Raw genomic sequence first — 14325 nt, 5'->3', positions numbered from 1 at the left:
TGAGGGCCTGGGTGACCGTCTTTCTAGTTCCGGTAGGGATCTACTGGAAGATCTTACGGAGCATGCACAGGGTGTTGAAACATGAGGATGAGATGGCGTTGACTTGCTTGGTCATTGTGAGAGAGGAGTCCAGGATGAATCCCAGGTTGCGTGCGTGGTTAGTGGGTGTCGGTGCAGTGCCCAGTACTGTGGGCCACCAGGAGTCATCCCAGGTGGAAGAGGATGGTCCGAGGATGAGGACCTCCGTCTTGTCTGAGTTCAGTTTCAGACGGCTGAGTTTCATCCATACTGTGACGTTTTTCATTCCTTCCTGGAGGTTGAGTTTGGCGGTGGCTTGGTCTTTGGTAAGGGAGAGTATCAGCTGGGTGTTGTTGGCGTATGAGATGATGTTGAGGTTGTGTTTGCGTGCGATGGTGGCGAGTGGGCTCATGTAGATATTGAACATGGTTGGGCTGAGCGATGATCCTTGGGGTACTCCGCAGATGATCTCGGTGGCTCCGGAGCGGAAGGGAGGGAGGCGGACTCTTTAGGTTCTGTCAGAGAGGAACAAGGTGATCCGGTCCAGGGCTTTACCTTGGATCCCGGCATTGTGGAGGCGGGTTACTAGGGTGCGATGGCAGCCTGTATCAAAGGTGGCTGAGCGGTCTAGGAGGATGAGGGCGGTTGTTTCCCCGTTGTCAAGCAGGGTCCCGATGTCGTCAGTGGCTGCGATGAGGGCGGTCTCGGTGCTGTGGTTGGCTCGAAATCCGGACTGGGATGGGTCGAGAGAGCCATTAGCTTCAAGGAAAGCGGTCAGCTGTTTATTGACGATCTTCTCGATAACTTTAGCATGGAAGGGAAGAAGAGAGATGGGGCGGAAGTTTTTGAGGTCTTTGGGGTCCGCTGTGGGTTTCTTCAGTGGGTGTTGATCTCTGCGTGCTTCCAGCTCTCTGGGAAGGTGGCGGACGCGAGGGAGTTGTTTATGACATTCCATAGGTGGGGTGCGATGATGGTGTCGGCTTTGTTGAAGATGTGGTAAGGGCATGGGACGGAAGGAGAGCTCGAGTGGGTGGTGTTCATGGCGTGGGTGGTGTCTTCAGTGCTGATGGGAGTCCAAGCACTGAGGATGGTTGTAGGGGGCGTTGGTTCGGTGAATGGGGGCGGAGTCTGGTCACCGAAGCTGTCATGTATATCAGCGATCTTGCTGTGAAAGAACGTGGCGAGGGAGTTGCAGAGCTCTTGTGACGGTGTGATGTCGTTGCTGCTGGCGCTGGAATTGAAGAGCTCTTCTACGATGCTGAAGAGTTCCTTGCTGGTGTGTGTGTTGTTGTCCAGCCACTCTTTGAACGATGTCTTTTTGGTGGTGCGGATCAGCTGGTGGTGTTTGCGAGTGGCGTTCTTGAGGACTTGCCTGGAGGATTCTTCAGTGGCACAAGGGCGTCGGCGCAGCTGGCGATCCACTGTGTGAGGTTGCGGGCTGCGTCATTGGTGTCAGTAGTGTTGATTGGTGGGTTCTGGTTCAGTTATGTGGTTAGCTGGTCTATGGTGACTTTGCTCCATCAGCTACGGGGGATCTGTTGCGGGTGGTGGTGGGATGTGGTCTTCTTAAAGGTGAAGTGGACGCAGCTGTGGTTGGTCCAGTGTAGTCCGGTGGAGTGGCTAAAGGCAACGTGGCTTCTGGCAGAGAAGATGGGGTTGAGTGTGTGGCCGGCGTAGTGGGTGGGGGTGTTCACCAGTTGCTTGAGTCCGAGGTTGGCGAGGTTGTCAAGCAGGGTGGTGGTGTTGTTGTTGTTCTCCAGGTGGAAGTTAAGGTCCCCTAGGAGGATGTAGTCTGATGAGGCGAGGGCATTTGGGCTGATGAAGTCGGAGATGGCTTCACTGAATTGTGTTCGTGGGCCTGGGGGTCTGTAGATGAGGGTTCCTCTGAGGGTGGCCTTGGGGTCAGTGAGGATCTGGAAGTGTAGGTGTTTGGCGGTGGTGAGGGCATCTTCAGAGTTGGTCGTGACACCGATGGTGTTCCTGTAGATGATGGCGATTCCTCCTCCGGTTTGGTTGACGCGGTCCTTTCGGGTGATCTTGTAGCCGTCCGTGATGGCTACGGCGATGTCGAGGGCTGAGGAGGCATTCATCCAGGTTTCTATGAGGAAGGCGACGTCTGGTGCTATTGTGTTGAGGAGGTCCCAGAGTTCGACGGCGTGCTTGTGGACGGAGTGGGTGTTGAGCAGGATGCACTTGAGGTGGTTGTTGTTGTTGCCTGCTCTGGGCGGTGGGATGCAGGTTCGGATGCAGGTGAATTTGCAGATTTGGCTGGTGAAGGGTCCGTGGGTGCGCTTCGGGGTGGCTTGGTAGGTGTTGAGTGTGTGGAGGGTGGTGGTGTCGTATCTCAGTCGGGTTTCTTGGTTTTAGCGGGAGCCAGGGGTTCTGGCGCTGGGCGCAGTCCAGGCACTAACGGGCGCAGACAGCTTGCCTTTGGCGTGCCAGCAGCGCAGCCTCCATATGAGGGGCTATGGGAGGGAGGAGCAACTGGGAGGCGGGAGCGGGCCGGCGAATGGGGCACCAGGGGGGCAGGGGGGCAGGGCCACAGGGAGGCAGAGGCAGGAAGCGCAAGAGAGGGAAGCGGGTGGGAGGCAGGGGAGGGAGGGCGCAGGGCAGCAGAGGCATCAGAGGCAATAAACAACAATCAGAGGCAGGAGAATAATAAACAGTAAACACTGGCAAAAAAGAAAAAACTGTCCGAGGTAGAAGAGAAAAGGAGGGAATCACAGGCAAACAAGCGAGGACACAGCGGGCAGTGGGCAGCGGGACAGCGGCACAGGGTGTGGTGGCTGAGGGGGGCGACCTACCTGGTGACAGGGTCAAAGGTCTAACTTTGGTGCAGTCTTTTCTTTGCCTGTTCCGAGGTCAGCAGTGCATTTCTTCATTGACCCTCTTCTTCCACTACAGTGAGATGCTAGGGGGGCCCTTTTTAGGCCCAGAAAGTTCCCTTAAGGAAGGGTACCCTCACATGCCAAAGAGATGGGAAACAACCTTTACAATGCAGTCATTACATCGCACTACATTTACAACGCAGTCATTACATCGCAACATACTTTACAATGCACGTCACTACAATGCAGCCATTACATTGCATGTCACTACAACGCATGTCACTACAACGCAAGCATTACAATGCATACCATTACAACGCATACCATTACAACGCATTGTACCCCTGCGCTACCCAACACTTACCCTACTGTTGCACCCCCTGGAGCTGAAATAGTAATTTTTACCCATACACTATCCAACACTTACCCTACTGTTGCACCCCCTGGAGTTGGAATAATTATTTTTACCCCTATACTATCCAACACTTACCCTACTGTTGCAACCCCTGGAGTTAAAATAGTAATTTTTACCCACACACTTTCCAACACTTATCCTACTGTTGCACCCTCTGGAGTTAAAATAGTAATTTTTACCAAACACTATCCAACACTTACCCTACTGTTGCACACCCTGGAGTTGGAATAGTAATTGTTACCCCTATACTATCCAACACTTACCCTACTCTAAATGCAATGGAAAGGTATGCATTGTAATGGTATGCATTGTAAAGGTATACTGTAATATAATGGAATGTGTTGTAAATGAAGTTTTAAAAAAATTGTTGTAATGGCATGCGATGTAAATGTATGCGTTTTAAAGAGTGTTGCGATGTAAAAACTGTGTTGTAAAGGCATGAGTTGTGAATGTAGGTGTTGTAACGTCATACATTCCAAAGAGCTACTAGGGTCCCTCTTGTCTGAAGACAACATACTGTGAAGTATGGCATCTAGCAAGGCCAGAAGACACTATTCTATCATGATAACAGAACCCCTCTCTCATCCTCAGTAGCCCACCCTGGAGTTTTGGCTACCTCTGGGCCACAGGCACACTGCAAAGCCAGTTTTGTCAGTGGTTAACTCTCTCTGTCCATGATTCAAGCCTGTCTTCCCGAAGTAAAGAGCAGCCCACCTTGAGTGTGGTTATCATTTGCCCATTAACAGCATCCTCTCCTTTGAAGCTTGACTTTTGGGCTAACACCCCATGTGCCTTCTTTCTAGGAGGAGGCAAATCCTCTTTCAATGACAGGCCTCTGTTATTATCTGAGCCAGTAGCCATTTACATGACTTCCCAGGTGGGCAGAAGGCTGTTTCATACTCATCCTCTGTAAATGGCCTCTCGAAAATGTGGGCAATTTTCTAAATGCTGCTTAAGCCTACAGGTTACATTAATTTTGACTTGGGTATCAAGTCGGGCTGAGTGGTACAAGTTGTTTGATACTAGAAGTACTAACTTTGGGAGTCCCATTCAGAGCAATCAATCAATCAATCATTGTACTTGTAGAGCACACTACCTACCCGTGAGGGTCTCAAGGCGCTGAGGGAGGGGGTGCTGCTACTGCTCGAATAGCCAGGTCTTGAGGAGTCTTCTGAAGGAGAGCAGGTCTTGGGTCTGTCGAAGGTGGGTAGGGAGGGTGTTCCAGGTTTTGGCAGCGAGGAAGGAGAAGGATTCAGACGTTAACACAGCTGAGACGTCCGTGTGTGACTCTATATTTGCCAATGGGGATAACAATCTCTTTTGCAGTAACATTACAATTTCAACTTTTTGCTGCCAGAACGTGATAAACAAGTTTGACTTTTGGAACATGTTGCACCTAAATTACTTGATAGGCCTGCTGATGACTTACACTTATTAACAAGCATTTGCAATGCAATAGGTCTCGCATTAGGAAAGTTTGAGCTATTGGTATTGTAAATGACACATTTTTTATTTATGTTTTGTTTTTGAAAATAGCTAAATTAATAGCTGTGCCATTTACAATGTCAATAACTATAACTTTCGCAAATGTGACAGCTATAGCATTTGCAATGCAATATGTTTTGTATTTACGTGACTTACATGTATTGATATTACAAATAACAATGGATTTAAAATGTATTTTCAATAATTAATACTTAAATAAAAGTTATTGTAATTTATAATGGCAATAGCTTAAAGTTTTGTAAATAGCTTGTGTGAAGATTATGTTCAGTGTATTTTATTGTGACGAAAATCCAAGAACAGAAGTGAAATATTAACATCTTTTTGTTACATTTGTAATAAAGCTTGAAACATTGAGAGAACATATTTGAACTAGGTGTTGTTGAATGGTTGCACAGATTGATGCTGTGGCGTTCAGTGATGCTGTAGTGGCGCATAGTGATGTTGTGGAGCCCCTGAGTGAGGAGTGATGCTATATGCTATGCTATGTTTTGTTTTGCTATCCTATATTTTGTTTTGTTATGCTATGTTTTGCTATCCTATGCTTTGAATTGTTATGCTATGCTATGCTGTGTTTTGTTATGCTATGCTATGTTTTGCTATGCTATGCTTTGTTATGCTGTGCTATGTTTTGTTATGCTATGCTATGTTTTGTTGTTTTATTATGCTATGCTTTGTTTTGCTATGCTATGTTTTGTTATGCTATGCTATGCCATGTTTTGTTGTGTTTGGTATGCTATGTTTTGCTATGCTATTACATGGTTTGTTTCACTATGCTATGTTTTGTTGTGTTTTGTTAAGCTATGCTATGTTTTGTGGTTTTTTGCTATGTTTTGTTATGCTATGTGTTGCTGTGTTTTGTTATGCTATTGTAACGGAGTAGGGACAAGTACCCAGAGGGAATGGTGGAGCCCTTGCCCTGCTGACTGTACATCTCCACCCTATCCACAGACCAATGAGTGGGAGGACCGACTGAGCGGAACGAACGACACGGGAGAAGAGAGCGGCTCCATTAAATGGGCATTTGCATCAGAGACAGAAGACCCAGCCCCGAAGGACGTCACAGGACCCGGATTGGGTAAAAGCCAGGAAGTGCTGTACACGGGGTGTGTAATCACCCCGGAGGAGAAGGCGGAAGGAAGCGGAGCGGAGACGAGAGAACAAAGCGGAGAAGGAGAAGAAGCGAGAGTCTACCCGGAGGAACACCGCGGTGAGGATGGAGGATCCGAGACCAGAGGAGAGCCAGGAGGCCAACGACCCCGTGAACCGCCGTGCCACACTCCCGAGTGAGGTTCTTTGAAATCTGAACCTGTGTTTAAAATATCATTATTCTGCTTTGATTTTGATATCAGAGAAACGAAAATGGCAAGTTTTATATGTGTGTGTATTTTCATCACAATACAATGATGCATGCAGGAGTTATTGGCAAATTCATTCTGAGCCCACAGGCACCCATGTTGTGAACAGCGTCCATTTTAGGTGTTGCCCTTTACATAGGCATATACATGAGCCAATGATTCTGGTAGAGCAAGTATGAAAGGACACGTACCCCTTAGCTTGAGTTCTTCCTGATTCCCATTTGACCTGAACAGGCTGAATCTGCCTACGTGATGTTGGCCTCACCAAACCAGTCCATGCCCTCTAGTCAATCTATATTAAAGATCTGAGCAACTTGTTGTGTACATTGGCCTGAGCAAGATAAGAAGGCCGAATACAGTAGCCATGCCTGTTTATGGTCCATAAGCACCCCTTATCCTACATTTCTATCTTCCACACCTGGCTCTGTTTCTCTGCTTCTGGGCTTTTACAATGGGGAGGTGACTGTTTATATGATGGGGAGGAAACCAGTTCTATTGTGAGCTTCTCCGGCCTGCACAGGAAAATATGTGAAGTTTGACATATGTTCATGATGGAAGATGGGTTGGTCAGTTTGGGCAAGTAGAATGGAATTCATAATTATAGCCTGCTTTGTTATGGTACCATGGGAGCGACCTACAATGATGTGTGTCACAGCAAGAATGTGAGCCTAGGGGCAAACTTTTTGTATAAAAGGCCTGCCTGAGAAAGCTCAGGCAGGCTCCCTCTTTCAGCTGTAGAACTACGGTTGGACGACGAAGCCTCATAATTAATTATAATAAAGATGTCTTTTAATTTTACAGATTGCCTGTCAATTCCTTTGCTGCTTTATTATGCAAACTGCTGGATAGATCCCTGGTGGGGAGAGTGAGTCATTTTCTACTTTTCCTCAAATGGCGCATCCAACTGTGGGCCTTATAATGGAGTGGTTATCTTCAGTAGTGTTTTGTCAACGGATGGAAAAACTGCTGGGGAAGACAAGACAGAATTCTACCAAAAAGAGGTACTCTGGGCACAGGGTTTTCTGGGGGATTATTTGTCTCTGCGGCCCAGTATGTTTTTTTGATTTTTCTGACTTAAAACTCTCCTGAAGTTGCCACTCCTGACTAAGGAACTCATTTTTTTGCTGTAAGTTTTTTTTAACAGACTGTTAGTGCAGTGGGGAATTGACAGTTATAATTTGGACAAATATTTGTGTATATGCAAATTGCAATTTGTATAGGCAGTTAATGAAGAGATATTTTCTCCATCTGCTTTAATTGAAGAATAAGTGGGTCGCTCCCACTCCTTTTTGGTTCTGAGTCCTTAGTTATTTATTGGTCGCGGAAATGTGACGCAGTCCTCAGTTATTTATTGGTCGCAGAAATGTGACGCAGTCCTTCGTAAGATTCTCGGTTCAGTTCGGTTTTGTAAGATTATCTGGTTACGATAATCATTCGGTTCAGTTCAGTTCAGTTCGGGTATCGATACATTTGGTTCGTTTGGTAGGCCTTTGGTTGCTGTGGTTCAGATTATCGCCGGTTGCTTTAGTTGGATAATCTTCCTCAGTATTGGTTCCTTAGTATTATTTGAACACTGCAGTATTCAAAAACCGTGGGTCACGTACATTTGCGTGTATATCGTTGGAGATAGCCCCATGAAGTCTGAAACCCGACTAGTGAGCGCAGATGCCTGGTCGCGGTATTTTGTTTTGTATTAGTATTGACTAGGTTGCAACAAAGGATTCCCGGTTGGAGGATTCGCGTCTGATACCTCCGGTTGGAACTCCAATTTATGAGCTCTCTCTAAAGGTCTGTGAGGCTGTCCCTTTTGCAGCCTTCTGGAAATCTGTTGAAGAATTTAACAACAAAAAAACGAAAAAAAATATGAACAAAAAAGTTTTTGTTGTAAATATGGTTTACAACTAGTATTGGCAGGTTATTTTTGAAGACAGTCTGTAGGCTGTTCCTTGTTTCTGTCCTAAGTGTTGACCTATGGGTTAAAATGTGTGTTTAAATGTCTATGTTGTTTGTGGGTTTTGTTGTAAATTGCGACGGCGCTATTTACAAGAAATGGTTAGAGCACGCTGTTTTGTGTATCCTGAATGTTTGACCCCCCTTCCGTTTTGTGTCTGGAATGAGCTCAATGTATGTATGTGTATGGGTCACGTTCAATAGATGTAAATAAGGCTCCAAAGAAAAAAAATGAAAACACGAAATTGCCTGTTCTTTAGACGCACGGTGTTAGATGTTCACAGCCAAGTCTTTTCAGCTGCAGTATATCTAATAAGAATGTTCATTCAGCCAACACCTCTTTAGTTAAACACGGGTGGTGGAATTTTGCAAATAGTCCTTTTTACATAAATATGGCGCAGTAATCTCACGCAGTCCCAGTTAGGCAGCTGCGCCTAAGCTTGTGTGTTAATATGTATCTAAATAATAGGCTAGGGATATAGTGAGCGTTTTACATGTAGAACAGTCACAAATAGCAATAATTAGGCTTCATTAGGAGAAAAAAATTATTAATTATGAAAAATAATAATTAAAAACAAGTGCTACAAAAATCGTTTTTTAATATTTGTGAAGCTTAACACTCATACTATGACCCCCTAGCATTAAAATGTTTGATTTAAGTTATGTTGTACCACGAAAATGACCAAACACTTCTGTGCGCAATTTCCCTTACCCTAGGCGCAAACAAGCTCATTTCTATAAGGTATAAATAATTATTTTCAAATGTATGACTCCTAAATTTGATATTAGACATTCTAGTAATACCCATTATGCAAAAAAATTGTATGATATTTATTTCTTAGTATCCAGAATGCAAAAGTCGATTTTCAGATAAATAGACTGTTTTGAATGGTTACAGGGCCCCTTTTAAAGCGTCACTTCAGTAAAATGCATACATTTAGGTCATAATATATGTTTGCAGGTTGTGCCTTCTTATGATTCAGTGAGTCAATGTGTCATAGAAATTGTTTTAAATATAGTGAAATATTGCAGGTTATGTGGAAGTGTTTAAACTTACTGGCTTTCGTCAGCTTCAGTTACCATGAGCAGGGGACTGGCAGAACCTGTATAACGTGTTCCAGCAGTAGCGGCCGAGATGTTATCTTGTAAGGCTGTCTTGTTGACATTTGTGACCTTTTAATTAGGGCCTCGCCTGTGGAATGCAGCATGACATGGTTAAACATGCATTTGATGCTAACTTCAGCTGCCTCTTTATATTTAAATCCCTGCCCCTGCCACGGTCCTGACCTGAGGTCACTTGAATAGCCTGACTTGCTCCGATAAATTTAATTCCTGCTCATGTTCATAATTTAAAAGTGTCTTCTTAAAGCGTTACAAATTTGACATTAGCTGGGATGGGGTTTCTGTTTTTGAACTAAAATGAGCAGAGGATGCAGGGCACATGTACAGCAAATGATGATTGCATTTTAGCCAAAGAATAAATAATAGCTCCAGCATGTTCCCACAAAACGCTTGTTGTTCGGTAAATTATGTCATCAACACATTTATCTCAAATTAGAAATACGGCAGGGCTGACACAGCATTGCATCCCGCTAATAATAATAAAAGGAACACTATTTAATTTGAAAAACTGCAGCCTCATTTGTCAGTACCCTGAAGGATTCTAGAGCCCACACGTGGTTTGCATAGCTCCCAGTTGCTTTCAAAATGCTGCACACAAGCGCTTTATATGAGATGTAGTTGCTTGTATATGATTTAAATCTGTAACCTTCATTCATTGCAGGCTGGCTTGTTCTCATTTGCCGCATTCACATTACATCTGCGTTAAAAGCGCACATCTGAGATAATAAACAAATAGGAAAGGTATTCCTCATGCAAAATTGTAGCACCTGCACTTCATGTCTTACAAATTAAGCACTGTGTAAAATGAGGGAACATGATTTAAAAAGGGCAAATGCAAAAGTGATTTCTTTAAAAAAAATATCAAACATTCTGCTAAATGATCTGTAGAACTGGTATATGTGTGTCTCCATGCTAGGAACTAATGATTTTTTTTAGTTAAGTTTATTTGACAAAAAGAAAAACGAAGTGTTACATTAAGTTTTAGATAGGCGATAAGTAGAAGCCCTTCCCCAAAATTCTGCAACTTAAAGGCCTTAGGCCTGAGTGAGAATGGGCGTTTTTGCAAGGTGCATGGACAAAAAGTTACAGGTAAATAATGAAAAGTTTTTGTATGTCACATTGTGTCATGTTTGATAAAAAGGGTTATAATTGATGTTGTATTATGAGAAATGTGTGTGTTGTGTATCTTTTCTGCTTCTTCCAATAGATAATTCATGGATTAATTCACAAGACACGTGAGTTGGCTGGTTGAAGAGAAATGTTTTTTTTGCGTAATTTCTTTAAAAAAAAAAATGTGTGTTTATGTTTCATTTATACATTTGGTCCACTGAAACGCGTTATTTGACACAGCGACATAATATTTTTACAGCAGAGTATCAATTACCTGATGCCCTGCTGTCAAAAGTAGGGTATAGGATTTTAGACTTGACAATTGAGATTGGGCTGCAGGTTTATAGTATACAGTACATGTGCCATGGTATTATGCATGACCGCTTATTCATATATGCTGTTTGTTTGTCTGGGCTGTTTTTTTCCTTGTGCTTGATATACAGCAAGTATATCTTATGGCTTGAGATGGCTTGATATGTGTATTTTTTTATCCCCTGTGCTGTGAAGGAACACATATGACGATATGTGTTATTTCACAATAAATTGGATGAATATTGTATTAAGATAAATTTCACAGATATGGACCTCATACTGTGAGCGAGTAAGGCAGCAGTTTTTCTAGTGCATGCCTAAATTTGGCTGTAATGATATTTAAGAAAACTAAAATGATATACTGGATCAAAGTGTGCCATCCGTTGTTAGTCACTTAACTGCCCTTTTTCCTTAAGGACAGGCAGCTCTGCATTTATGTATCCTTGATTGGGCCTAAGGATGGAATTATAGATCCGTGACTAAAGGTGGCCTAATTTCGATATCGCATTTTTTGATCGCATTTTTTGATTAGCCTATGGATTCATTTTTTTCTTTCCCTGAAGAGACAACTGAACATTAGTTGGAATTACCGTGTAGGGTATAGATTGTCAGCGGTAGAGTTAAATTTCTGTAACATTGGTCTTTCATGTATCCCTGTGCTCTTGGTGCTGCGTCACACGCCTTAGGCCACCCAAGCAAACTCTTGTCCTTCCTATAGATTTTTCTTTTTGCTTCTTACCTGACCAATGTTGCATCATGTTTAGTTATTGAAGATTTTAGTTGTGTTCTACGTCCATTTTCCCTTCTCCATCTTCCTTTCACCAGTCAGCCCATTTATTATTATGGGTGTATTGTTCATGTTCACACTTCTAGACTGCAGTGATGTATTAGGAACCCCCCTTATGCTACATACTATCCCCTTTTGTGTGACCAGACTGGTTCTCAAGAATTTTCTTTAGGCCTACTTCAAATGTCTTTTCAGACTGACTGTCAGGATAGTGATAGCCTGGTTAATTGACCCAATACAAGTTTTCCATCTCAATAGGAGATATCTCAAGTTTACATTCTTTTTAGTACGACATATTTTTAATGTCTATTTTTAATTTTTCAGTTCTCTTCTGTTTCTGCTGTTTCAATTTTTTTAATTAGATGTGTTCTAATCATGCAAATACCAGGACTTTCTAGTGTTTGTTCTTTGTCTTCACATTTGATCATTAGCCTTTGTGTTGCATAGTGCACTTAATGCACATTTTTAAGGGACTTTTCTTCATGTCCTTGATAATCTGAATCATGTTATTTTTCTATTCGAGATGTTCTAGATAAGGAATTTAGGAACACCTAGGCTTAGTCATTGAGGGAACACATGTATTTACCCCATTAGACAATGCCACTGTGTGAGGAAATTCATTTGGATAGAATTCCTGTGTAGCTATAGATGACAGAGAATAATGAAAAGAACATAAATGAAGATTCTAAAGATACTGTTTTGCCCTTTTGCCTTTGCTCTTGTATTTTATGCCAATGGCACATTGTCACTCCCTTGCAGAATTACAGGCCACATGCTTACCAGTCCCCTTGTTAAAACACATGAACTGCTTCTTGTGCTTGATTTGAAGGAAACTAACAATTGTGTTACATTCCCTGCATCACTAGGCTCTGGTAGACCTTCCAGAGTTAAAGGAAGAGTGATTCCCTGTAGACCTGTGATCAGCACTAAGCTCACTCCCCATCAGTGACCGCTCTGAGATGAATAGATTTCCTGGCTCTACAATTCGTGCAACAAGAAAGTCGCGAAGCTTAACAGCGATCATCAGCGCGACATCAGTGGTACCTCCAAAGCAAGGCATTTGATTTGCGAAAGGCGTTGCAGAAGAAAGGAGGAGCTGGTTCTTTTATTTGTTGTTTGGGCTCTGTACCTGTTATGTGCTGGAAACCTCTGTCAGTGTACATTCCCTTGAGCCCTTGGCCCGAGTTTTGGCCACATTCACACCTCTTTTGCTTTGCACCAGTGGAACGGCAGTACACCCAAGCATCCACGTTTGGAAAAAGGCACTACATTTTGGTGCCCATGAGAGAGCAGCTTGAGCGTCCTCTGACACTAAATGATGAGTGTTGGAGTCCGAAGATGCTGCTGATCTTGCTAAGTAGTGCTTGGATCTGCACGAGATGCTTTGTGCCCTTGATCAATGAACAGCACATCATTTGTAGCGTCTGCCACAAAGAACAGACACTGGTGCATTGTTTTGAGACATTGAGACTTTCGAGTGAGCTGTGAGTGTTTTGCCCGGAGAGCACTCCAACTAAACAGTATTGTTTTCTCATGAAAAGCCTGACTTGAAGAGGCCCAACGCGAAGAAAACACTGGAAGCGGATTTGATGGATAATAGAAGCCTGCCAGGAGAGGCTTTGACGGACTTTGGGTATTTTCTGTGAGCTTGTATAGACTTGAAGTTTGGAAACTAATTTTTGCTGCTTTTCTGGCATTGTTTTAAAGTACTATTCTGTTTAGTAGAAGCAGAATAAAGTCCACTCTCTGTGGAACAGTATCCCTTTTCATCTGAGAGCATTGATCAGGAACACCAGTGTTTCACTTAAACATATAATGAATTACTGAAATGCATAGGAAGCTATATAAAATGTTATTAGATAATTCTAGGATTTGCTTTCTGTTTAGGATTGTGCAAGTATTTTGCATTTGACTTTTGTTTTTATTTTTCTCTTGCTTTTTCTGAAATTGTATTATGTTTGTTTGTTTTTTTTGTTAAATTTTTGATTGGTTACCATTTGCCAGTTGCAGGGTCACGTAGGAGTACAAACGGTTCAGTTTGTGACCTGAGTAGTGGCAGTAGGCCTGCAGGACTTGCAGTGTCCCTATGACCTGCTAATAATCACAGCTGAAGTACTCTACCAAGATTGCGTGAGCGACATTAGAAAATGGAGATTGTATTGAGAAATGACGATAAAAAGCAAGAGATTATAGAATATTGTTCTCTAAGTGCGGTATTGCTCTATCTATTTTAATACTTTTATGTATTTTATTGGCTACTATATTTTGGTTTGTTTCTTCTACACAATTGACGTCTGCACCAACTTCCCAACATACTCTTTCTTTTTTTTCTACTGTTTCTTCACATGAGTTTCATATTTTACCTGAACATGAACTGGTTAGGTCAGAGTTTACTGATAATTCCTTTTGTACAATTTCTACATCAACACCAGCTAGTGATGAAGATAGACATGGACTCAGATTTAGCATGAGTATAGGTTATTGCCTATGTAAGGGCAAAAGGGGCGTCTGAGGTTCTTTGAAATCTGAACCTGTGTTTAAAATATCATTATTCTGCTTTGATTTTGATATCAGAGAAACGAAAATGGCAAGTTTTATATGTGTGTGTATTTTCATCACAATACAATGATGCATGCAGGAGTTATTGGCAAATTCATTCTGAGCCCACAGGCACCCATGTTGTGAACAGCGTCCATTTTAGGTGTTGCCCTTTACATAGGCATATACATGAGCCAATGATTCTGGTAGAGCAAGTATGAAAGGACACGTACCCCTTAGCTTGAGTTCTTCCTGATTCCCATTTGACCTGAACAGGCTGAATCTGCCTACGTGATGTTGGCCTCACCAAACCAGTCCATGCCCTCTAGTCAATCTATATTAAAGATCTGAGCAACTTGTTGTGTACATTGGCCTGAGCAAGAT

Source organism: Lissotriton helveticus, chromosome 4_1 (genome assembly GCF_964261635.1).
Source record: "Lissotriton helveticus chromosome 4_1, aLisHel1.1, whole genome shotgun sequence".
Lineage (NCBI taxonomy): Eukaryota > Metazoa > Chordata > Amphibia > Caudata > Salamandridae > Lissotriton > Lissotriton helveticus.
This window is presented reverse-complemented; position numbering follows the sequence as displayed.